Below are 25,596 nucleotides of genomic sequence, written 5' to 3'. Positions count from 1 at the left end.
TTAGGCTCTGATACCACTTGTAGTGAACAACTTTCTACACTAACCTTGAGAGGAGAGAAATGTAAAAAACTTTTATAGATCATTACAACAATTATAGAAAATTAACATAAATAAACATAATAACATGCATACTACAACACAATGATTTATGTGGGGAAAACCCTTTTGAAGGAGAAAACCCACACTCCAAAAGCAACTCAATATAATATCTAGTAATCAACAACAAATTACAATATACTTATAGAGAAATATGTTCACAAGAATACCACTAATCAGAGATTCAGAGGTAACTCAATAGCCATAAGACTCTTACACACAACCTTTATCTCATGCACCTCATATATAGAAGATACAATACTAGAAACTATCAAATGATATTATAAAACCATGGGCTAAAACTATCCAGTAAAGTAGAGCCAACCTTATCTCTAATCTAGATACCCTATGATGTGTCAAAACACACATCAACATGTGTTCCTTCCTTTTATATCTTATTTATGTGTTCGGTGCATTTTATGTTTCCTATTTAAAGCGTCTAAACTTTTGGAGGCCATAACTTGTGAACTATGTGTTTGATTGATGAACTGTTTGAAGCGCCAGAAAGATCGTGAAGTGCTCTATCACCTCTTAATCCACTACACAAGTTACACCAACTTTTCAAGGCATTTATGATGGTCTAAATTCTTCAAAATTAAATTTAAACCTTTCATCACACCTTCCAAAAACAAAAACTTTAATATCTTCAAAACTAGTTATGATCTTGCTATGAAAATTTACTGGCATTCTTATCTAGCCAATAAAAAGCTTTGGGGAGAATTTAGCACCATATTGTACTCAAATGAAAACTTACTATAAATAGTAACCTCATGTAAATGCAAGGTTGAGACACCTTTTTCCCAACATTACTAACAAAGTCACTCTAAAAATCATATCTCATATTTACTAGACTCTATGTCAATGTTGAAGTTAATAAGACCCTTCCTTAGAGTGTCACTTTGAACTCAAAGATTGGTAAGAGATGGTATAATATTCTTTATGAGAATTTGGGGTTTCTTTACTAAAACTATTTTAGATTTGGTCACCTCATCACCTCATACATAAATCTCACATTCCTTTTACTCATAACCGCTCAAAAGGGGTACAAAATCTGTAGAGTCCCCCTAGCCAATGGGTGATTGGAAAATGTTAATTTTTTTTGAGATGCCTCTATTACCATATATGTCCTAAGATCTAAAGAAAACTCCCTCTAAAGAGAGTATTCCTTTCTCTAGGATGAAAAATTCTTAGATTAAGGAGATGAACAATGGCCTAGAAGAGGGAGAAATCCTCGAGACAATGTTATAACAAAAACTAATAAGGTAGAGAAAGATAAGATAGACAAGAGATTAAATTCTTGGAAAGGAAAATGGTACTTGTGGGCGGACAGGCTAGTGATGCTGAAATAAGTAATTTATTCACTCCCAATTTGTTTCTATCTTATCTTTCTCTGGTAATTGGAGTTAATACTATTGGAATTTGATCATTTGGTCAACCGATATATGGTTGTTGTGCATAGAGATTAGATTTATGTATGATGACTATTTTGTATGTTGTCATTGATGACAAATATGTTTCTTAAGTCATCTAAGTCCTATAGATCTGTTGGTATTTTGGTATGGTTTTGTCATTGATGTCAACACCTACTAAACACTTATCAACTCTAGCACTTTAGAGAGTTAGCAACATTCACCGGCAAGCAAGTGACTCATGCACAGTCACGGGTATCTGGTACACCGACAAGATATAATGATCATCGACACTTGGAATGATATGGAAAACACTTGGTTATGTCGAAGACATCATGTGGACACTTTGTCTTGGAGTTTTGTTTATTGGTATATTAGCATTTGCATATTTACTGTTACCGGCAAATAGGTCCAGGTTACACCAATAGGTTTATCTTTTCCAAATCAACATGGTAGGCTATGGAGATGACTTATTATTGTTGTAAATGCATTAAGCCGACATATTGAATCGGTTATTGCATCAAGTATTAATTGATATGTAAATTAATTTTATTGTAATATCTTGTAGAGACGACCTACTAAAATTGGTCTTAGGGTATAGTATAAATGTAAGATCTTATTTGTAAGATTGAATATGGGTAATGCGAAAAAGGATTGTGTGAAGGTATATGCGAGAATAAGAAGAGCTATACATGCAAACATCATTTGACGATTGAAGGAAGGTTTTTGTGAAGATAATCAGAACTACACCGGTACTGAATCCAGCATATGAAGATGCTATTTTGAGCAGTACATTCTTATTGGATTTAACCATCCAACTGTAGTCAGTGTGACTCCCATTTGTGATTGAGCAGTGAGCTCTAGGCACTTGGCCTTTCTACATGTGCAGACCCCATTTGTATACACTTACTATCTACAGTAGTATAATCTGATTATGGGTAAGGTTTCCCACCATGGTTTTTCCCCTTACAGGGTTTCCACATACAAATATTGGTGTTATGTGTTGTGAATGAATTTGTCTTTATGTTTCATGCATTAATCCTTACCAGTATTGCAATTAACTGTTAAAACTGTCTACCGACATATTGGACTAGTTTACTGGTATTAAGCAATAAGTTGGTTAAGTTGTTCTTGGTTTGAATTTATTTGACAACTGAATCACCCCCCCCCCCCTCTCAGTTGTCTCCGGGACCTAACAAGATCAACCAGATAGACTTACTCGATAAAGCAGAAATAATTTTATCTAAACTGACAATTAGGACTTCAACTGGTAAAATGACTGATAGAGTCTCACACTGACAATCGACACATGAAATCCATGAAGGATGAAGGAATGTGGTTTTGCAGCAACATTGAAGATTATTGGATGAGGATATGTTCTTGACTACATGAGCAAATTTGATCAACAAGGTAAAGATAAAGAAACACAATTAACTAGTAGTGATAGAAATCACTCAGATCGGTAACATGACACATAATTGGATTTGTTATGTCCGTGGCTGACATAACTAAAGCATACAATGCAAGATTGTCTAGATGCATTGATCCTAGGGAATCGTAATAAGGTTCTAGCCGACCTTATGATAATTTTTATTGTGTGATGAGGTATGAAAGGATATATATACATGAGCTTGTAAGTGTGATATGTGATGACCGAATTTTGTATTTCTGATAGTGCGAAGATTAGAGGAGTTGAGAGATAAATTCTTTGTGATGTTGTAATATTTTGAAGTGGATCTTATCAGACACATAAGGTGTTATACTAAGATCATTTGTACTTGTTGTCTTCCTAATAGTTGCAGCAAGAAAATCCTCTTACAAGGTCACTCCTAACAGGGTGTAGTCAGATCCTAACAGTTTTGATCATTAAATCCTCTAACCAGGTGACACATTAGCTTGTGTTTGCAAATCCTAGTTACTTGGGTAGCTCCTAACAGGGATGGTCCTCAAAGGCCTTTTTGTAAATCTCTTAACCTGGCTTAGACTTTTCTAATAGGGTGTGCCCCTAATTGGGTGTTGTAGACCTTAACCGGTCAAATCTCTATACAATTGTTAGTGGATCTTGTGGGTACTAACTCTCATCATGGCTTTTACCATTTGGGTTTTCCACGTATAAACTCTTGTGTCATGTGGTTTATGCTTTATGTGGTGATTGCATACTTCTTGTTATTTCTTACATGTCTATTAAGTTTTAAGTTGGTGAAATTGATATTCAGATTTGTATTGTTTTTACTAGCACTGATTCAACCCCTCATATTAGTTCCCTATAAGTTCATCATTCAGTATCAAAGCCTAAATTTCCTAAGGCTTAACCAATTGGAAGAGATCTCTAATCCTAAGGAAAATATGGGTGAAGGAATGAGATATAGAGAGATGGCTAGAGAACTTGCTCAAACTAAGGATGAGCTAGAAACACTAAGAGGCAAATTCAAGGCTTCACAAGCCAAAAGGAAAGAACTGAAAGATAAATTATTGGAAATCTCTGACAACAACTCTTCAAATAAGGTGAACATTGATGCACTAGTTGAGGAAGTGGAGAAAATGAATGGTGAGAAACTTAACCTAAGGAGAGAACTTTAAGCCCTTACAATTCGTATGAGTCAAGAACTTGAAACTAGGAGGGCAACTGAAGACCAAATCAAAGAGAAAGACGAAAAGATCTTTAAGATCAATTAGGAGAATGCAACTTTGTATGAACACTGGCATGAGGAGAAATAAGAAAAAGAAGAAATCAAAGTAAATATTGATATAGCAATGTCTCTTAGAGAGACTCTTATGAAGCAAAATGAAGATATTTCTAAAGAGCTTATAGAAGCTAATGAGAAGCTTGCAAAATTCAACAAGAGCTCTACTATGCTGGATGAATAGATCCAATCTCAAAGGATGAAAGGTGACACATCTGCATTAGGATATAATACATCTAAGAAATGTGAACCTTCTAGTACCAAGAGTGACATGCATGAAGGTAAAATTGCTCCTACAGATAAGAAGCCTACCAATAAGAAATCTTACAAACATGTTTGCTTTAACTATCATAAACCAAGACATACTGCTAATGTTTGTAGAAGTAGAATTGTTAGTAATATTGGTTATAGACCTAATACTAGATATGTACCTAGGATATTTGAAGGCTTTTGTTATACATGCAACATCTTTGGGTATAGATCAGTTGAATACAGATATGGAGCAAAAAATCTTGCACATCACATGAATATAAAAACTATTGGTGACTAGAGAAGGAATTTCTCTGACCAAAGGAACACAAATCGACAAAGACCCTATGTTAACTGTCTAGTCCTTATGAAATAGAAAAGAGAGTCAATGTGACTTGTTTAATCTACAACAATTTTGGACATGTGGAAATGAACTGCAGAAGAAGAATAGGGAGAGGCAATGTGGGACCTTGGTAATTTGCATATTGTAATATGGATACTCCGCATCTAGTTGATGTGACTGAGAGAGAAAGACCTAAATAAAAATGACATCCATACAAATCAGAGGAAACTGACCCTCTTGGTGCCCTATCTGGTGTATCGAATGATATTTTGCATGTAGAGGATGTAAGATCCTTTTATCACTGCAAACTTGAAGACTTGGGAGTTGTAGTAATTTATGAGAAATACAGATCTCTTTGTAATGAACAGGGAAGATTGAAAGAATAGTTCAGAAGTGTAGCCGATAAAGGTTTTCATCATGTGATCAATTTCATTGATGATTTTGATGACAAGTTGGTGATATTTTTTTTGAGGTGTATTCATGATCAATTTATGTGGTTAGACAGACCTCACAAAATCACTAAGGAAGCAATCCATGTTGTAACTGACTTCTGCTCAACCAGTGAAGTGCCATTTCTTAGGTTTATACCTAAGGATGATGTTGCAAAGTTAAATGGGTCTAGATGAGATAAAAGAGCCATAACCATGAATGAGATTAATGATCTTGATGTTAAATATGAGTCAATGGTAATTGGTTACAAAGTTTCCCACTCTAGCAGAATCAACAGTATACTAGCAACAACTATTCACACTGCCTACCAGATGATTAAGGAGGATGGTGATTATGATCTCTGTGAAGCAATGAAAAGTCAATTAATGAAAAATATTGAAGCATAGGACAAAAGGCATAGATTTAAATTTGGTCAACTTATCATGTTCTTATTATTTTATTTTGAAAACTTTTTCCCCAGTATAGGTGATATTCAATGGATATCTGGTACTCCAACACTATTGTAGATGAAGAACAATATTAGGATGATCAAAGACAAGTTTGATGATATCATATGGGGATATTTTAAGAAATTTTAGAAGGAAATGCATGTGAGGATTCCATTTGTTTCATGGTTGACATAGATACATGCTTGATGGAAGTTGTTATTCCCAAAACCATATGGGTAATTCCCATGGGTTATGAAGTAGATAAAGATCTACTTATTGTTTATGCTGATCATTTGTTAGCTCAACTGGTCGATGCTACTATTGAGAGGTTTGTAACCTACAAGGAGAAACTACTGAAAGTGCACTCTAACCTACAAAAGCTAGTGATTGCACAAAAAGTAAGAAAATAGGTATAGGAATTTATTGAGTAGGCCAGATTCACAAAAGAATAGATAGTTGCAGCAAGAGCCAAATTTGAGGCTCAACAAGGTTGAACTTCTAGTGTACCAACCGGTACCCCCACCGATAAGACTAGAGCAGCCAAAGCAGTTGAGAAGAAGAAAGAAGAAGAAACTAAGGTGAAGCCTGTTGAATCTCAAAGAGGGAAACCCTCTAAAATACAGTTTCGAAGGAAAGGTAAAACTATTGAACCTCCTACTGTGCCTGCCCAAACTAGAAAAATAAAGAAGGAGAAATCTCACAAACCAGTGACAAATGTAGAGAAAACACAATCAGAAGAAGACAAGAGAGAACTAAGGGCAAGTGCTAAGAAGTAGAAGACTACTCGAAAAGGTAAAATAGCTACAAAAATATTGACACTTGAAGATTCTTTCATTAGAACGATTAAGATTTTTAAGGAGTATGGTATTTACAAAGGTTTAAACATATTGTTTACTCATTTGTCTAAAAGTCAATTAAGGGAGATTGAAGATACGGTCATCTTTAGTATGAACAAGTTAAGTAGAGCCCTCATTCAAATACAAGGGAAAATTCCAGATTCCTTATATAATTTGAATTATGCTAGGTGGCAAGGGGAAATTAGCCTTCATAAGGAATTTATTGATTATACACTTAAACACTTGCAACCAGAAGCAACTGAAGAGGAAATTGAATAGATAAAGGTAAATGCAAAATATTTGTTTAGATCAAAGAAGAGATTAACAAGAATGCTTGTTGATGATACTAAATCAGTCTAAAGGGAGATGACTGTTTGATAAACAAATATTTAGGTCTCATCCCTAAAGAAGAAGAACAAGATGAAGAAGATAAGGATGATACACCTGTTAAGTTAAAGGGACAATATTTTCTTAAGGGTGTTAAGACTACATATTTTGAGTCGGACCCTATTTATACTAAGCATATAGATATACCAGATGATGATGACACCGGTAATGCAGTTAATGATGACATAGATAATGTTGACAATACCAGAGATAATGTAAATGTAGTAGATATTGATGTACAAATGGATGATCCCTAGAGCAACAATAAGATGTAAATAATGAAGGTGAGAAAGAAACTAATAAGAGTTCAAGTGAGAAACCGGTGAATGCATAGTCTATAGAGTCTCAGACTACACCAGTCAATGTAAGTACATATGCAAATGTAAATGTTGCTACTGAGGATAATCAGAAAGATTCAGTTGACAAGGAAGATGAAGCACTAGTAAAGGTACATCATATTTAAAGTCAAGTACCACCGATTACTACAACAACACAAAAGGAACAACTAGAGATAGGGAAGGAGAAACCTAAGAAGAAGTCAGAAAGAAAAAGGATGAAGAGAAGAATACAAAGATCGATGATGATGAGGACTCTATGAGTATTAAAGGTCCAATAGACATGGACAATGTGAGTTATTTTGAATTAATGGAAATTTCTACTGCTATACAATCCCGGGCACAAGAGAAAAGATTAAGGGAACAACAAAAGGAAGCAAAGACCATTCAAATTGTTGTTGAAATTTTGTCAAGTCTCCTACTGGAGACTGATACAAATAATCTATCCACCCCTATTGCCAAGCTTGGAAAATTAGTTGTTGATGTCAGTGAAAAACTAAAATCACTTGAAGAGGTAGCTCATGCTTTAGTAGAAAAAAATTACAAGAAGAAAAGGGGAAAAAATTTGATTTGAGAAACTAAGAAAGGCAAGGTTGCTTTAACAGTGAACAAAGATCTTTTGAAAATTGGAATAGACACCGGAGGTAAAATTTTGGCCACTATATATAAAGTATCATTATTTTGTTCCAACTTAAAGAAGAAGAGAGAAGATATAGAGAAGGAACTAGAAAGGATAAGTGATGCTTACATACCAGTACAGGACTCTACAATAACTTTTGGTAAATCAGTTGATGCCTTACATCACATATTAGAAATTTATGATTTTGAATAGGTGAAGTAGATAAGATCCTTGAAGGAGTTGAAGAATTAGTTAATTTCGAAGGTTGAAATCTTATAAAGAGCATACAAGGAGTTTGAAGTAATTTTGGCTACCCCAGAGATGAGCACTATTGATGCTATGGAAGAATTTGCTGCATAGATTTTGATACATGTTGAAATCATCGAGACACTATTAGAAACATGGGACAATAATCTTAAGCAGTTAAAGGTTCATTTCAGTGATATTTTCTTGTGAATTGCATTGTAAAGACTTTAAAACTCTTATATCTATCCATATGTGCAGTTTTTGTGGACAAATTTTGATGGAATGTATTTAATTTACTTTTCTATTTGGCATTGTTGTCAAAGGGGGAGAGAATTAGTTTAAGAGTCAAAATTTTGTATGTACTATTAAGGGGGAGCAATTTCTAAGGGGGAGTGTATTTCATGAAGTCATTTTTATTTTACACACTTAGTTGACAAAATTTTCTTAAGTGTTGCCATCAACGCCAAAGGGAGAGATTGTTGGCATTTGATCATTTGGTCAACCAATATATGTTTGTTGTGCATGGAGATTATATTTATATATGATGACTATTTTGTATTTTGTCATTGATGGCAACTATGTTTCTTAAGTTATCTAAGTCCTATAGATCAACTGGCTAGACTTACCTAGTAAAGCAGAAACAATTTTATTTGAACCGACAATTAGGACTTCAACCAGTAAAATGACTGATAGAATCTCACGCCAACAACCATTACATGAAATCCATGAAGGATGAAGGAATGCGGTTTTGCAACAACATTGAAGATTATCAGATGAGGATATGTTCTTGACCGCACGAGCAAATTTGATCAGATGAATGAGATTTGATCAATAACGCAGAGATCAAGAAACATAGTTAACCGGTAGTGATAGAAATCACCCAGATTGGTAACATGACACATAATTGGATTTGTTATGTTGATGGCCGATATAACTAAAGCGTACAATGCAAGATTATCTAGATACATTGAACCTAGGGCATTGTAATATGGTTCTAGCCGACCTTGTGATAATTTTTATTGTGTGATGAGGTATGAAAAGATATATACATGAGCTTGTAAGTGTGATATGTGAAGAACGAATTTTGTATTTCTGATAGTGCAAAGAGCAGAGGAGTTGAGAGATGAAGTCTCTATGATGTTGTAATGTTCTGAAAAAGATCTTATCAAACATAGAAGGTGTTATACTGAGATCATTTGTACTTGTTGTCTTCCTAATAGTTGCAGCAAGAAAATCCTCTTACAAGGACACTACTAACAAGGTGCAATCAAATCCTAATAGTTCTAATCGTTAAATCCTCTAACTAGGTGACACATTAGCTTGTGTTTGCAAATCCCAATTAATTGGGTAGCTCCTAATAGGGTTGGTCCACATAGGCCTTTTTGTAAAGCTCTTAACCAGGCTTAGACACTTCTAACAGGGTGTGCCCCTAACCAAGTGTTGTAGATCTTAACCGCTCAGATCTCTATACAATAGTTAGTGGATCTTGTGGGTACTAACTCCCACTGTGGTTTTTCCCATTTGGGTTTTCCACATATAAACTCTTTTGTCATTTGGTCTATGCTTTATGTGGTGATTGCATACTTTCTAGTATTTCTTACATGTCTATTGGGTTTTAAGTTGGTGAAATTGATATTCAGATTTTTATTGTTTTTACTAGGACTGATTCAACACCCCCCCCCCCCCTCTCAGTGCCTTATAAGTTCACCAAATACATCCTTAATTCAGAAATGAGAGTTTTTATGGCAAGGATTGGCAGAAAAACATAAGATCTCATTTATTGTTTGGTACAAAACTTGCAAACCAAAAGAGTATGGGGGAGTGGGGTTCAAAAGCTAGAATTGGCAAAATATTACTCTTGGGGCCAAAATGGTGTGGAAGATGATAAAATGGCCAAATTTAAAATGGGTAAGAATTCTGCAATCCAAATACTTGAATCATTTAGATCTTGTAGAAATAGTTAAGGTGAAAAACCCTCCTAAAGGTTCTAGGGTTTGGAATTTATTGTTAAGATGCAAGACAATAATAGTAGACTATGTCACTTGTCATGTTTATAATGGAGAGTCAAGCTTGTTTTGGGAAGATTCCTAAGGAGGCTAAACAAGTATTGATAGTTTGAGTTTAGTAGTAAATGTTAAAAAATTTCTAAAACAATATTAGGGAAATAAAGTGAGAGATTATGGAATCTTTACTTATTGCAATCTATCTTTGAGATGGGAATGGAAAGATTTAACTTAGCTTCCTTTACCTATGGTAGAAATAACACTATTAATAGAATTTATCAAGCAATGAGAGACTTCTTTTATAAATGGAGGGGATAAATTAATATGGGCAGGGTATAAATATGGGCAATACAATTCTCAAGAGGGATATAAAATTATTGCTAATTTGCATGAAATAGAAATATCTAATATCCATGTCCAATATGTTGGGGTAGGTAGTGTGTGTTGGCATTGTATTGTCATTGATCTGTCAATCGATGTAGTCAATCGGTATAGCGTAACTGGTATCTATGGTAGGTGTACCGACATATAGGTCTAGTATGTAGGCAAGAGATGTTACTGATATGAATGTCCACTAACAAGCAAGGATAAGAAAGAAAAGAGACAACTAAAAGTAAGACATATGCATTAGAAACAAAAGAGACAACTAAAAGTAAGACAGATCAATTTGTTGCCTGATGTGAACTCTGTAAAGAAGAATGAATATTGGCCCAGTATGTAGGTAGGTGCAGTATCAACTGGTAAACATGTTCACTGGTAAGAATGTGAGGGATAAGAAAACAATAGAGGAACAAGGCATCAAGTTATATGCAGTGAAAAATATATGATGTCTTAACTGGTTGAAAAAAGAAGAGCATGGCTTGAAGGATAACTGGTTAATGTATAACTGGTAGGGCAAGAAGACCGGTAATATAAGGTGAATACTAGATGTATGTTTTTTGTCAGCGACTGATTCTAAACTGACATAGTCAACTGAGATGGATACCAGCAAAGATTACACATGGTCTCCAAGTGGCAAACATACAGTAGAAATTGAACAATGCATCATCAAAGTAGTTGATAAGTAGCTTGACATTAAATGAATACTACAAAATTCATAGATTAGATGCAGAGGGTTACGGCTCAAGGTAGATCAAAGGATAGAGATTTGATTCTTTGACATCATGATCGAAGAAGGATGTTTGGTCGACTAGTTTATTGAAGAAAACTACTGAATCATTTATTGTAATTGACAAGAAGTAGGGTCATGGATCATTTTGAAGTTTCCTAAATTTAGTAAACATGTACATAAAGGATGAGATATGGCAATGTTGTTTTCAAGATATCATTGAGAGGGGGTGGATCAGTGATATCTTGTGTTCAATAGTGTGTACGCAAAACATGGGTTTTTGTATAGAGTGCAATTCAAAAGAGAATCCTTACAACAACAAAATTTAGAAAGATGGGTTATGAGGGTCCATCAAGATTTGTTTTATGTAGAAATTATGAAGAGAATATAGATCATATCCTTTTAGGATGCCCCTTCTCATGTGAATGCTAGAGGTGGATGTGTGCCAAGTTGGTATGGGTTTTAGATCTTCCAAATGATATTATAGTTCTATTCCAAATGTGGCCAATCAAGTCATTTACAAGTTTTCTTAGTAATCTTTGGGAGATATGTCCTCTCTATTGGTTTGGGAAATCTAGAAGGAATGAAATAGGAAAATTTTAGAGGATAGAGAAATGTCCCTTTTTTCTTTTCTAAAAAAGATTGAAGTAGTAATTATTAAAACCATAAACAATAGGATGGTTGTTCATCCAGATTCTCAGGAAAAATTACTAAATGGGATTAAAAAATGAGATTTTTTATGGCAAGTATAAGGATTCCCCCTCACATTGAAATTAAAGACAAAGACTCATTATTTAAAAGATTATAGATTACCTCCAATAAAGGGTAGCATAAACTCAATTTTAATGGGAGCTCTCAAGGAAATCTAGGTCCATTAGTAGTAGGTTGTATCATTAGGGATTCAAATGAAGAAACTATAGGATGGTTGTCTAACCCTTGAAGGATAATACTAGTAGAATTGCACATAATTCAAAGCTCTAAATATTGGGCTTCTTTTATGTAAGGAAATGCATATCACAAAAGTGGAAATTGAAGGAGACTCAACCTTCGTGGTTAATGTTGTAAGGGCAGGTTGTTTGCAATATAGCATTATAACAGACAATGAAAGATTGTTGGCATTTCAACAAGGATATTGAGAAGGTTGTTGATGATTATGGATATAACTGATTAAGGATGTTTACTATCTTGATATTATTATTTTGTCATTGATGTCAAGAAATTGATTTTCTAATTCAGTATGATGTTGTCATATCTTGAGAAGTATGATTTGAAGAATATAAAGATGTGGGTATAAGACACAGGAAAGATTATGATGAATAAGAAGATGAATAAGGTATTCAATGGGAAACTATTACTGAGTCAGAAAATGATGAGATCATGATGATTAGATTGTTTTAACATCATACATATGTTGTAAATTGAAAGGTTAATACTATACTATGTTACCAAGCAAAGAACCTAGTCGGTAAACTCTAAGGAACCTAGCTGATAAACCCTAAGGTTATCGCTATCAGTTAATGAAGGCGGAATGACTATTGAGTGAAGTTTAGTATTTACTGAGTTATAACCAAGTTGTAACCAAGCTATAAAAAAATGCATTAAATGGTTACATGTGTTATTTAATGAAGGAAGCTAATGAGTTGGAACTGATTAAATGATTGGTATGTGGTGCATGAAGTTTGTTAATGAATCTAAGGCAATCGAAAGTCGGCATGAAGATCTACAGTGCAGATTGAACCACAATACCCTGGCACAAGTTCCAAGAAATATGTGCAAGTTCCTAGGTGGGGTAAAACATATTCAGATTGAAAGATGCATTGAACCTGGAAAAGATTGAATATATGATGGCTATGATTGATCATGGGAAATGTGATCAAGGAGATTAAGTGGATAGCTAATTGTTTATAAATAGGGAACTGTTGATAAGCAATGTATGTGGGCAAATGTTTGCATAGGGATACTACATAGTGATTACTGAGCACAGAAGCTTGAAGACCTATTTGAATAACAGAGTATAGAAGCCCAATAGATGGACAAGATTAGTTCTATCTCTAGATTGTATTGAACAAATAAGAATATGCTTTAGCATTTTAGATGTGAAGTTGCAAATAGATGTTTATTACTATTATTTTGTGAAAGTGACAAAAAATCTCTTAACCGAGTGGACTTAACAGTCTTATTTGTAAAACCCTCTAGCAAGGTGACATTCTGATTGAGTGTTTGAAATCCTTTAACAAGGTCACTTCTAACAAGGTGAAGATCCTAACAAATTCGAGGGAAATCCCTTAACCGGGTCACATCTAGCAATGTGTTTGTAATCTTTAACAGGATTTACTTTTAACTGAGCATACTCTAGGAGAGTATATTTCTTAGTGGGTCTGAAATCCTGCAGTAGTTTTTCCCTATTTGGGTTTCCACATTAAATCTGGTGTTATGAGGTTTATGATGTTTATATGCTTTTGAGTTTTCATGTTTAATAATTTTGGTTATATTATTGAAGTATATGTTACCGAGGTTGAATCTGATGTTTTTATGCACGATTAAGTTTGTATGATTCAGCCCCCCCCAACTCTCATCTTGTTGGTTATTGGATCTGTACTTACAATTAATATCAGAACTATCAATTGGTATCAAAGCTTTGGACTTTAGAAGAAAAGTTTAAAGGTACTTGAGTTAAAGATCCAAAGATGTATAAGAGGGATGCACCAAAGCTGAACAAGTCAAGTTTATCTACATGGTAGAAAAGGATGAAGCTGCATCTATCAGGAGTTGGAGAATATGTTGTATACTATCTAGAGAATGATTTTGTTACACCGAGCACCTATCCATTGACTATGGAAGTGATAAAGGTAAATCAAGAACATATTCAAGCAATGATTGAAATAACATTTGCATTGACTGATTCAGAGTTTAATGATCTAGAAGGCTGCAATGATGCAAAGGCTATGTGGGACAAGCTCATATCAGTATATGGAGGAGATGTGATGAATACTAAGAGGGGGGGTGAATTAGTATGCCAAAAACTACTGCACAAAAACACTTATATAGTCTAAAGATAAATCGGTAAAGTTGTCTGACAGTCAAACTAGTTACCACACATGCAAACCAAAATGTGAATAAAGCATTCACCCACAAAAGCAATACAACCATAACACAGGATATTTGACATGGAAACCCAACTGGAAAAAACCATGGTGAGATGGAACTCACAAGTCACTATGTGTAGAATAGAAACCAAACTGGTTAAGGTCAGACTGGTTAAGGTCTTACAATGTTCTTCACCAGAACAGATCCTGTTAGCAATCTCAATCTCTGTTAGGAGATAAGTTCGATTAAAGACTACCTTGTTAGAGGATTTTAGATTCACATGTGCGAACCACCTTGTTAGAGGATTTTACAAAGGCTTTGAGGCCTACCCGGTTAAGGGCTATAGACTTGTCAAAGATGTGAGTAATCAACAAGTGTTTGATCTATCTAATAGCACAAACTACTTGGTTAGATCCAGTATTGCTCACAGCTAATGCATTTCAGCATTACTTCAATCTTCTCTCTCTCTCTCTCTCTCAGTTACAACTTGATCTTCTCAAATAAGATCGTTCTCACAACAACTCAATTTTCACCTCAAACCCTAGGTCAACATTAACCCTTTTAGCAACAACTTAAAACCCTAGACATGATGTCCTTTTAAAGGAATCTGATTTCATGTCGATCCAATAGGATAACATTACAATTTCCTAGGTTCAATGAGTCTAGACATACTTAGTAACATGACACAAGAATCATTGTCAATGTGTCGGCACCATTAAACAATTGGTGGATTGGCAACTCATCACAAAATGTCAGTTGGTAACTCATCATAGAGTATTACTAGTTCATACAAAATACCTGTTGCCGGTTTGTCACAAATGAAGATTGGTAAGAATGTGTTGTGCCACTTTTCTCCCTCATACTACTTGTGATCTATGAACCACTTGGGGTCGACATGCCACTTTAGACTAGGAAACACATTTTGCAAAATCACTAGTCTAGAGACTAGTATACAACATACCGGTTGCAACAAATACCAGTTGAGCACAAGCTCATACATATAAAGGGGATCTCAATACAAGTGTGTGTCCATCAATGAATATCACAACATAATCATAAAAAATGCCAACAATCTCCTCCTTTGGCATTGATGGCAACACTTAAGAAAGTAAAATTTTGACATCTATGTGTTTTACAACAAAAACTGGCCATTAACAAAATTGCTCCCCCTAAGCATATACACTATCCCTTAATCAACAGAGTGTATAGTAATTTTGCATTCAGAGAATAATCATCAGAGCATATAACATATAGCACAACATATATCAAGATTTCAAAACAGATACTTCTCCCTCTAATATACTTCTCCCTAGATATATCAAAATTTCAAAATTTTAAAACCAAAATCCAGATATACTTCTCCCCCTTTGCCAACAATGACAAAGTATCGTTGAAAAACCTATTTCCATATATATATAAAAGAGTTTATGACAATAATGAATAATACTTGTCAAAAACTTCTTTATAGTCCTACAAAAAAAATTTCATGGAAAGGGACCAGGACTCAAGTAGGGAGGTTTCCACTTCCTTCTCTGTCTGTATCTATGATACTTGTTCCTCCATGGCATCTATTGTGCTCAGTTCTTGTGTGACTGTCAGGGCATCCAGGTTCAGATAACACTTCTGAAGAATTTGCAGTCGTGGAAGTAATACCAGTTGAAGCTCCATCAAATCCCTAGACCTTGTGCTGATCTCTTGCTCCATCTTGGCTGACTGGATCTAGAACCGGTGAACGGTTTTCCCATATGCTGCAAAGGAGTCGTAAGGAGTTTTGAATGTGCCCAAGTAGGATTGTAAGTCCATTTGAAGCTATTGCTTCTTGGCTAACACATCATCATAGAATAAATGAGGTTGATAGATTTTGCTGAGTAGCAAGTTTCCCTCATCCAAGGCATTCCTTATGTCCTTTTGATCCTTTAGCAGTTCAGTCCTAAGCTCATTCAATTTCTTCACTAGAGAAACATTAAGAGCCTTTTGGTTCTCTTTCTTTACATTGGCCTCTGCTGCTTCTTCTAGACTTTGTACCTGATCATCCACTACAGTACATAGAAGTTTGAGTTGTGCTAGTGATGAATCAGTGTCAGGAAGATTAGTACCAGGGATTAAACCAGTAAGTGTGTCTATAGCCACCTAAATAATATCTTGTTCTCTTTTCCTTCGAATGCCTTCAAGGCACTCTTGGGCAACCTTGATGCTCTGCATAAGCTTAGACTCACTTGCAGATTGGAGATCAGTGGGGCTCAAGATAGAAGTCGGTTTGGCTTGGCTATCGGTTGCCTTAGGAGTTTCCATCTACGTGGTCTTCATTGCTTCAATGGTCTTGTCCTCTTCTTCCTTCTTTTTCTTCTCCTTCTCTTCCTTTTCTTTCTCCTCTCTCTATTTCTTCTCTTCCTCTTCCATTTTCTTCTTGTCTTCTTCTTCTTTCTACTTCTGCTCTGCTTCTACCTTCTTCTTTTGTTCTTCCTCTTCCTTCTTCTTCTTCTCTTCCGCTTCCTTCTTCTTTTGTTCTTCCTCTTCCTTCTTCTTCTTCTCCTCTACTTCCTTCTTCTTCTTCTCTTCCTCTTCCTTCTTTTTCTTCTCCTCTTCTTCCTTCTTTCTCTTTTCTTCCTTATCTTCTTCTTCTTTCTTTTTCTTGTCATCTTCTTGCTTCATCTTTTCTTCATCTTTTCATTTCTCCTCTTCCTCTTTTCTCTTCTCTTCCTCTTTCCTCTATTTCTCATCTTCATCCTTCTTCCTTTTCTCTTCCTATTCTTTTGCTGCTTGCTATGTGTCCACAACTTGTTCACCACCCTGATCATCCTATTGCCCTTGTTCAGTTCCCTCAGAAGGTATGTCTTGAGTGACATCTTCTACATCCAGGGCATCGACATCTATGGTGTTGATTAGTTCTTCCACCAGGTTTCCTTCCTCATCAAAAACCTCATCCAGTTTGGAAATAACTGGTTCCTTTTCTGCTTGGAGGTTGGCCATTCATGCTTTGTGAGAGTTGATAGCATGGGCCATGTGTTGATGTGTATCTTTTTCAACATCATCAACTCTCCCCTCCAACAACCAGAGTCTTCTTCTCCTTGTGAAGAAGAGACCTTTATTTTGATCTAGGGCATCAAACAATTCTGAATTTGAGAGTTCGGGGAAGTACTGTGCAAAAACTTTCTCCCTAATCTCTTGTTCCTTTTCAATGGCAATGTGCCATTTATTATCCAATGATTTAAATAATGAATCCGGTGTCTGAGATTTAATCTCTAATGGTGACCAGTCATTTTTACATAAATAAAGAATAATTTCTAGCAATACATCATCTTTTTCCTCACTATTGAATTCATCATAATAATCTATTAAATCATGAAGTAAATTTCTCCTAATATTCTTTACTGTTCTTTGACAATGTGTCAAAGGTTTGTAAGAGGAGATATCTATATTTACCGGTGCGGATGCTATCGGTTCATTCTTCTTCATCTTCTTGGTCTATCTAGCCTTCTTTGGATGTTCATCAGACTCAGTTTCTTCAGAGTCCGGTTCATTTTCCTTAGTCTTCCTCTTTCTTTCGAAGACTTTTTCTGGTGTTACCTTTGATTTCTTCTTTGCTGGTGACCGCTTGGTCACTATTGGAGTCGCAGTGGTAGCTAGTGCCGATGCTGCAAGCACTACCTTAGCTTTCTTAGCTGGTGGTTCTTTTCCCTTCTTCACCAATGGTTCTTCAATCGGTGTGATCCTCTCCAAGTAGATTCTGGTCCTCTTAGCCTTTGGATCAAGAGGTGAGGCAATAAGGGTTGAAGCATACCTTCTAGCATGTCAAACATGACCTCATAGCCCATAGGCTCCACTTCCTCCATTCTAGGCTCAACAGCCTCCATTAGACATTTGTCAACCTGAATAGTGAAACAGATGTCATCTTTGTATTTCTTCACTATGTCACCTGAGATTCTTACCCTCTGACTCATCTTTCTTTTCAACTCATCAAAGTATTTGTTCAGTACCTCAGGGTAGCCAGTTCCAATGGCTTGCATGCTTTCCTTTATCTGCTTGGTTACCAGTTGGTCAGGTGACCACTGGACATCTCCTACACCCAGAAAGTAGCATTGGAAATAAAAGAACAACCCTACCAGTAGTTGTCCAAACTTAAACCTCAGTGAGTTGTCCTACTTGATTGCCTTGAGATTTAGTAGGAGTTTCCTTTGCGTGCTAGTGCATAAGTCAAAAGATGCATCCTCTTTTATCATTTGGTAAGTAGCATTTAATGCTGTAGTAGATATAGAATTAATCCTACTAGCTGAGAATGTTCTGTATCCAATCACCATGCATGCGTATTTCACCAGATCATCCTTGATAGGATTTACTGTCATGCCCCATGAATCACTTGTTGAACCCCTAAGATTGGTCATTTCCATTTTGCTCACTTTTCTCAGGGCTGGCACTTCCCCTATGTTGTAGAAACTGGTGACTGCATGAATTGCCTGAGGCATGATATCATGTGTCCTCTCTAGGTACATCTTGTCACCATGGACTTTGCTCAAGATGATCCTGATGTGATCCTCTGTGAAGTCTTCCAGGAAATATACAACGTTGTGGAATTTCTTCTTCTCTATGACACTAAATTCTGGTTTGATCCTTTTGTCCTTTCCGCAAAGTAGACCTAACTGAGTATGAATGGCTAAAGACCATAGGTCTTCTATTTTGCAATCAATATAATCTGAAATTCCTTCTTCAACTATGACTCCAGCTAGAACTTGTGATAAAGCATTATACTTGGACTTCCTCTAAATAAAACTTTCTGACTCAATGGATGTACTTGAACTAGTATGAGATGCAGAAGCCATTGAAGAGTATTTCAAGAACATGAAAAATACCTTTCAAACGTGAATTTAGGGCTTCCCAATTCTACTTCACTTCGCTCTCTGTCGGATACCAAATCACCACTTTGAGTTTTCCACTACCACTTGCAAACTAGATTTGAATCTCTTTCAAGGTTATCCAATTTCTTGAAATCTAAGCTCAAATCGCCTTTTCTTCGCTCAAAAATAGATAGTGAGAAATGATTTGAAAATCACATTTATACATGTCTCTCACCTACCGTCATTAATGCTCCTCTATTAGGGTGTAAACCCTAATTTGTCTTTTTACTATTTCTGGTCTTTTGCCAAGCGACAGGTATAACATAATAGTTAAGGTCTTTTACCGGTGTCAATTGGGGGTTTGAAAGCATTTTGCCATTTGCTCCCCCTATGCCTTTGAGGCTTAGTTTGTCGGTTCCGATATTTCCACACTACGTGCAGAAACCGGTTCCTCCTCCGACAATATTGGTTTCTTCTTCCATGTTTTCTTCATGTCTCCTTGAACTTTTTCAACATCTATTTCTCCTTCCTGAGTGACTGGTATATCATCAGATATACTTTTTCTGCTTCTACAGAATCTTGCAATGTGACCCGGTTTGTTGCAGTGATAGCAAACAAGTCCAGGTGCTCTCCAAGGTCCATTGTACATGTTTCCAATCTTTCTTCTACATGTTGCAGTAGTGTGACCATGACCATGACAGATCATACAACTTTATCTCCATCCGGTTGCCACTTGATGACCACCGCTTCTTGACTGATGATTGAAGACATTAAACCGGTTATGGTTCTGGTTCATAAAAGGTTCAGGACTAGTTCCTTGGGTCCTCTGAGGATATCTTCTAGTGTTATCCATTACAGACCTACATTCAAATGCTCTATGCCCAAACATGTTGTATGCATAACAATGACCATTGAACTTATTGGATCTAGGTATATTATTGATAAAATAAGGAAAATTATTGTAGGCTTTGCTCCTACATACATTGACAGTGTGTCCTTCTTTAAGACAGTTAAAGCAAACAGGTTTGAATTTTTGCTTACCTTTTCCTTTGAGTGTCAGTTGCTTCTTTGATGCTTCAACATTTGTTCATGAGGATTCTCCTTCCTCATGTCCAGAAAAATCAAGACCATTGGTATTCTTTGTCAGTCTAGATGACTCAAGCTTTTGCTCTAGCTTGACTATACTTTTGCCAAACTTAGCAAGTATTTCCTTTGACTCAAAGAGTTCTTTGGAAATAGCAGTGTTTGTCTCCATAAGACTTGCATTTTCAGAGATGGCAATGTTTAGTTCTCCTTGCATGTCTTCTTTTTCCATTCTTCTCTCATGAAAGCGAGTAGTTAGTGCACTAATCTCATGTTTCAACTTGGAGATCTCATGATCTCTGTCTTTTACCAGATCTTTTGCTTTTCTCCGGTTCTCAAGCTCTTGACTAAACCGAATAGTCAGTCCTTCCAACTCCTTTCTTATATTGGAGTTTGAATCATTCAGCTTATTCACTTCAGCAATCATGGCTTCCATGTTAGCTTCATCTTCAGAACTACTTTTAGATAGTTCCATTAGCCTGTCTGCATGTTCTCTTCTTTTTGCTTGAGATGCCTTGTATTTGACCATAAGATCATCATAGGCTTGCTCAGTCTTAGTGAGCCGTTGAGTAAGTTCCCTCAAGGTGTATTCCCCCATATCTCTTTCCAAGTGGTTAAACTTATAGAAAGGTTGGCTCTAATACCAATTGATGAATACTAAGAGGGGGGGTGAATTAGTATGCCAAAAACTACTACAAAAAAACACTTACACAGTTTAAAGATAAACTGATAAAGCTGTTTGACAGTCAAACTGGTTACCACACATGCAAACCAAAATGCAAATAAAACATTCATCCACAAAAGAAATACAACCATAACACAGGATATTTGACGTGGAAACCCAACTGGGAAAAACCACGGTGAGATGGAACTCACAAGTCATTATCTATAGAATAGAAATCAGATTGGTTAAGGTCAGACTGGTTAAGGTCTTACAATGTTCTTCACCAGAACTGATCCTATTAGGAATCTCAATCTCTGTTAGGAGATAAGTCCGATTAAAGACTACCTTGTTAGAGGATTTTAGATTCACATGTCTAAACCACCTTGTTAGAGGATTTTACAAAGGCTTTGAGGCCTACCCGGTTAAGGGCTACAGACTTGTCAAAGATGTGAGTAATCAACAAGTGTTTGATCTATCTAATAGCACAAATTGTTTGGTTAGATCCAGTATTACTCACAGCTAATGCATTTCAACATTACTTCAGTCTTCTCTCTCTCTCTCTCATAGTTACAACTCGATCTTCTCAAATAAGATCGTTCTCACAACAACTCAACTTCCACCTCAAAACCTAGCTCAACATTAACCCTTTCAGCAACAACTTAAAACCCTAGACATGATGTCCTTTTAAAGGAATTTGATTTCATGTCGATCCAATAATATTACATTACAATTTCCTAGGTTCAATGAATCTAGACATACTTAGTAACAGGACACAAGAATCATCGTCAATGTGTCGGCACCGTCAAACAATTGGTGGATTGGTAACTCATCATAAAATGTTGGTTCGTAACTCATCACAGAGTATTACTAGTTCATACAAAATACCGGTTGCCGGTTTGTCACAAATGAAGACTAGTAAGAATGTGTTGTGCCACTTTGCTCCCTCGTACCGCTTGTGATCTATGAACCACTTGGGGTCGACATGCCGCTTCAAACCGGGAAACACATTCTGCAAAATCACTAGTCTAGAGACTAGTATACAACATATCGGTTGCAACAAATACCAGTTGAGCACAAGCTCATACATATAAAGGGGATCTCAATACAAGTGTGTGTCCATCAATGACAATCACAACATAATCATAAAAAATGCCAACATGTTGCCCCTGTCTAGTTTCCTCAGAAGGTATGTCCTGAGTGACATCTTTTACATCCAGGGCATCAACATCGATGGTGTTGATTGGTTCTTCCACCAGGTTTCATTCCTCATCAAATACCTCATCCGGCTTAGAAATAACTGGTTCCTTTTCTGCTTGGAGGTTGGCCATACGTGCTTTGTGAGAGCTGATAGCATGAGCCATATGTTGATGTGTATCTTTTTCAACATCATCAACTCTCCTCTCCAACAACCAGAGTCTCTTCTTCTCCTTGTGAAGAATAGACCTTTATTTTGATCCAAGACATCAAATAATTTTGAATTTGAGAGTTCAAGGAAGTACTATGCAAAGACTTTCTCCCTAATCTCCTGTTCTTTTTCAATGGCAATGTGCCATTTATTATCTAATGCTTTAAATAATGAATCTAGTGTCTAAGATTTAATCTCTAATGGTGACTAGTCATTTTTACATAAATAAAGAATGATTTCCTGTAGTACTTCATCTTTTTCCTCACTATTAAATTCATCATAATAATCTATTAAATCATGAAGTAACTTTCTCCTAATATTTTTTACTATTCTTTGACAATGTGTCAAAGGTTTGTATGAGGAGATGTCTATATTTACTGGTGCGGATGCTGCTGGTTCATTCTTCTTCATCTTCTTTGTCTATCTTGCCTTCTTTGGCTGTTCATCAGACTCGGTTTCTTCAGAGTCCAGTTCATTTGCCTTAGTCTTCCTCTTTCTTTTGAAGACTTTTATCGGTGTTACCTCCAGTTTCTTCTTTGCTAGTGACTGCTTGGTCACTCTTGGAGTTGCAGTGGTAGTCGATGCCAATGCTGCAGGCACTACCTTAGCTTTCTTAGTTGCCGGTTCTTTTCCCTTCTTCACTGATGGTTCTTCAACCGGTGCAATCCTCTCCAAGTAGGTTCTGGTTCTCTTAGCCTTTGGGTCAAGAGGCGAGGCAACAAGGGTTGATGCATACCCTTCCAACATGTCAAACATAACTTCATAGCCCATTGGCTCTACCTCCTCCATTCTAGACTCAACAGCCTCCATTAAACATTTGTCCACCTGAATAGTGAAACAGATGTCATCTTCGTATTTCTTCACTATGTCACCTGAGATTCTTACCCTTTGACTCATCTTTCTTCTGAACTCATCAAAATATTTGTTCAGTACCTTAGGGTAGCTGGTTCCAATGGCTTGTACACTTTCTTTTATCTACTTGGTCACCGGTTGGTCAAAGGACCACTAGACATCTCCTACACCCGGAAAGTAGCCTTGGAAATAAAAGAACAACCCTACTAGTAGTTGTCCAAACTTAAACCTCAGTGAGTTGTCCTGTTTGATTGCCTTAAGATTTAACAGGAGTTGCCTCTGCATGCTAGTGCATAAGTCAAAAGATGCATCCTCTTTTATCATTCGATAAGCGGCATTTACCACTACACAGATACAGAGTTAATCCTGCTAGCTGAAAACGTTCTGTATCCTATCACCATGCAGGCATATTTCACCAGATCATCCTTGATATGATTGACTATCATACCCCGTGAATCACTTGTTGAACTAGTGAGCTTGGTCATTTCCATTTTGCCCACTTTTCTCAAGGCTGGCACTTCCCCTATGTTGCAGAAACTAGTGACTGCATGAATTACCTAAGGTGTGATATCATGTGTCCTTTCCAGGTACATCTTGTTACCATGGACTCTGCTCAAAATAATTTTGATATGATCCTCCATGAAATCTACCAGAAAATATACTGCGTTGTGGAATTTCTTCTTCTCTATGACACTAAATTCCGGTTTGATCTTTTTGTCCTTGCCGCAAAATAGACCTAACTGAGTGTGAATGGCTAAAGACCCTAGGTCTTCTATTTTGCAATCAATAAAATCAAAAATTCCTTCTTCAACTATGACTCCAGCTGAAACTTGTGATAAAGCATTATATTTGGACTTCCTCTGAATAAAAATTTCTGACTCTATGGATGTACTCAAACTGGTATGAGATGCAGAAGCCATTGTAGAGTATTTCAAGAACACGAAAAATACCTTTCAAACGTGAATTTAGGGCTTCCTGATTCTGTTTCACTTCACTCTTCGTCGGATGCCAAATCACCGCTTTGTGTTCTCCACTACCGCTTGCAAACTGGATTTGAATCTCTTTCACGGTTATTCAATTTCTTGAAATCTAAGCTCAAATCACCTTTTCTTCGCTCTGCACTTGAAAACTTTTCTTTTCTTGAAAACAGATAGTGAGAAATGATTTGAAAAATGTATTTATACATGTCTCTCACCTACCATCATTAATTCTCCTCTATTAGGGCGTAAACCTTAATTTGCCTTTTTACTGTTTCCGGTCTTCTACCAAGCGATAGGTATCACATACCGGTTAAGGTCTTTTACTGGTGTCAACTAGGGGTTTGAAAGCATTTCACCATTTGCTCCCCCTAAGCCTTTAAGGCTTAGTTTGCCGGTTTTGATATTTCCACACTAGGTGCAGAAACCGATTCCTCTTCCGACATTATTGGTTTCTTCTTCCATGTTTTCTTCATGTCCCCTTGAACTTTTTCAAAGTCTATTTCTCCTTCCTGAGTGACTGGTATATCATTAGATATACTTTTTCTACTTCTGCAGAATCTTGCAGTGTGAACCGGTTTGTTGCAGTGATAGCAAACAAGTCCAGGTGCTCTCCAAGGTCCATTGTACATGTTTCCATTCTTCCTTCTGCATGTTGCAGCAAAGTGACCATGACCATGATAGATCATACAACTTTCTCTCCATCCAGTTGCCGCTTGATGACCACCACTTCTTGACTGATGATTGAAAACATTAAACCGATTGTGGTTCCGATTCATAAAAGGTTCGGGACTAGTTCCTTGGGTCCTTTGAGGATATCTTCCAGTGTTATCCATTACAGACCTACATTCAAATGCTCTATGCCCAAACTTGTTGCATGCATAACAATGACCATTGAATTTATTGGATCTAGGTACATTGTTGATAAAATAACGAAAATTATTGTAGGCTTTGCTCCTACATACATTGACAGTGTGTCATTCTTTAAGACAGTTAAAGCAAATAGGTTTGAATTTTTGCTTACCTTTTCCTTTGAGTGTCAGTTGCTTCTTTGATGCTTTAGCATTTGTTCCTAAGGATTCTCCTTCCTCATGTCTAGAAAACCAAGACCATTGACATTCTTTGCTAGTCTAGATGACTCAAGCTTTTACTCTAGCTTGATAGTACTTTTGCCAAACTTAGCAAGTATTTCCTTCGACTCAAAGAGTTCTTTGGAAATAGAAATGTTTGTCTCCATAAGACTTGCATTTTCAGAGATGGCAATGTTTAGTTCTCCTTGCATGTCTTCTTTTTCCATTCTTCTCTCATGAAGGCGAGCAGTCAATGCAATAATCTCTTGTTTCAACTTAGAGATCTCATGATCTCTATCCTTTATCCGATCTTCAGCTTTTCTTTGATTCTCAAGCTCTTGACTAAACCGAATAGTCAGTCCTTCCAACTCCTTTCTCAGATTGGAGTTTGAATCATTCAGTTTATTTACTTCAGCAATCATGGCTTCCATGT

This window comes from Cryptomeria japonica, chromosome 5 (genome assembly GCF_030272615.1).
Source record: "Cryptomeria japonica chromosome 5, Sugi_1.0, whole genome shotgun sequence".
NCBI lineage: Eukaryota > Viridiplantae > Streptophyta > Pinopsida > Cupressales > Cupressaceae > Cryptomeria > Cryptomeria japonica.
Note: the sequence above shows the minus strand (reverse complement) of the source record.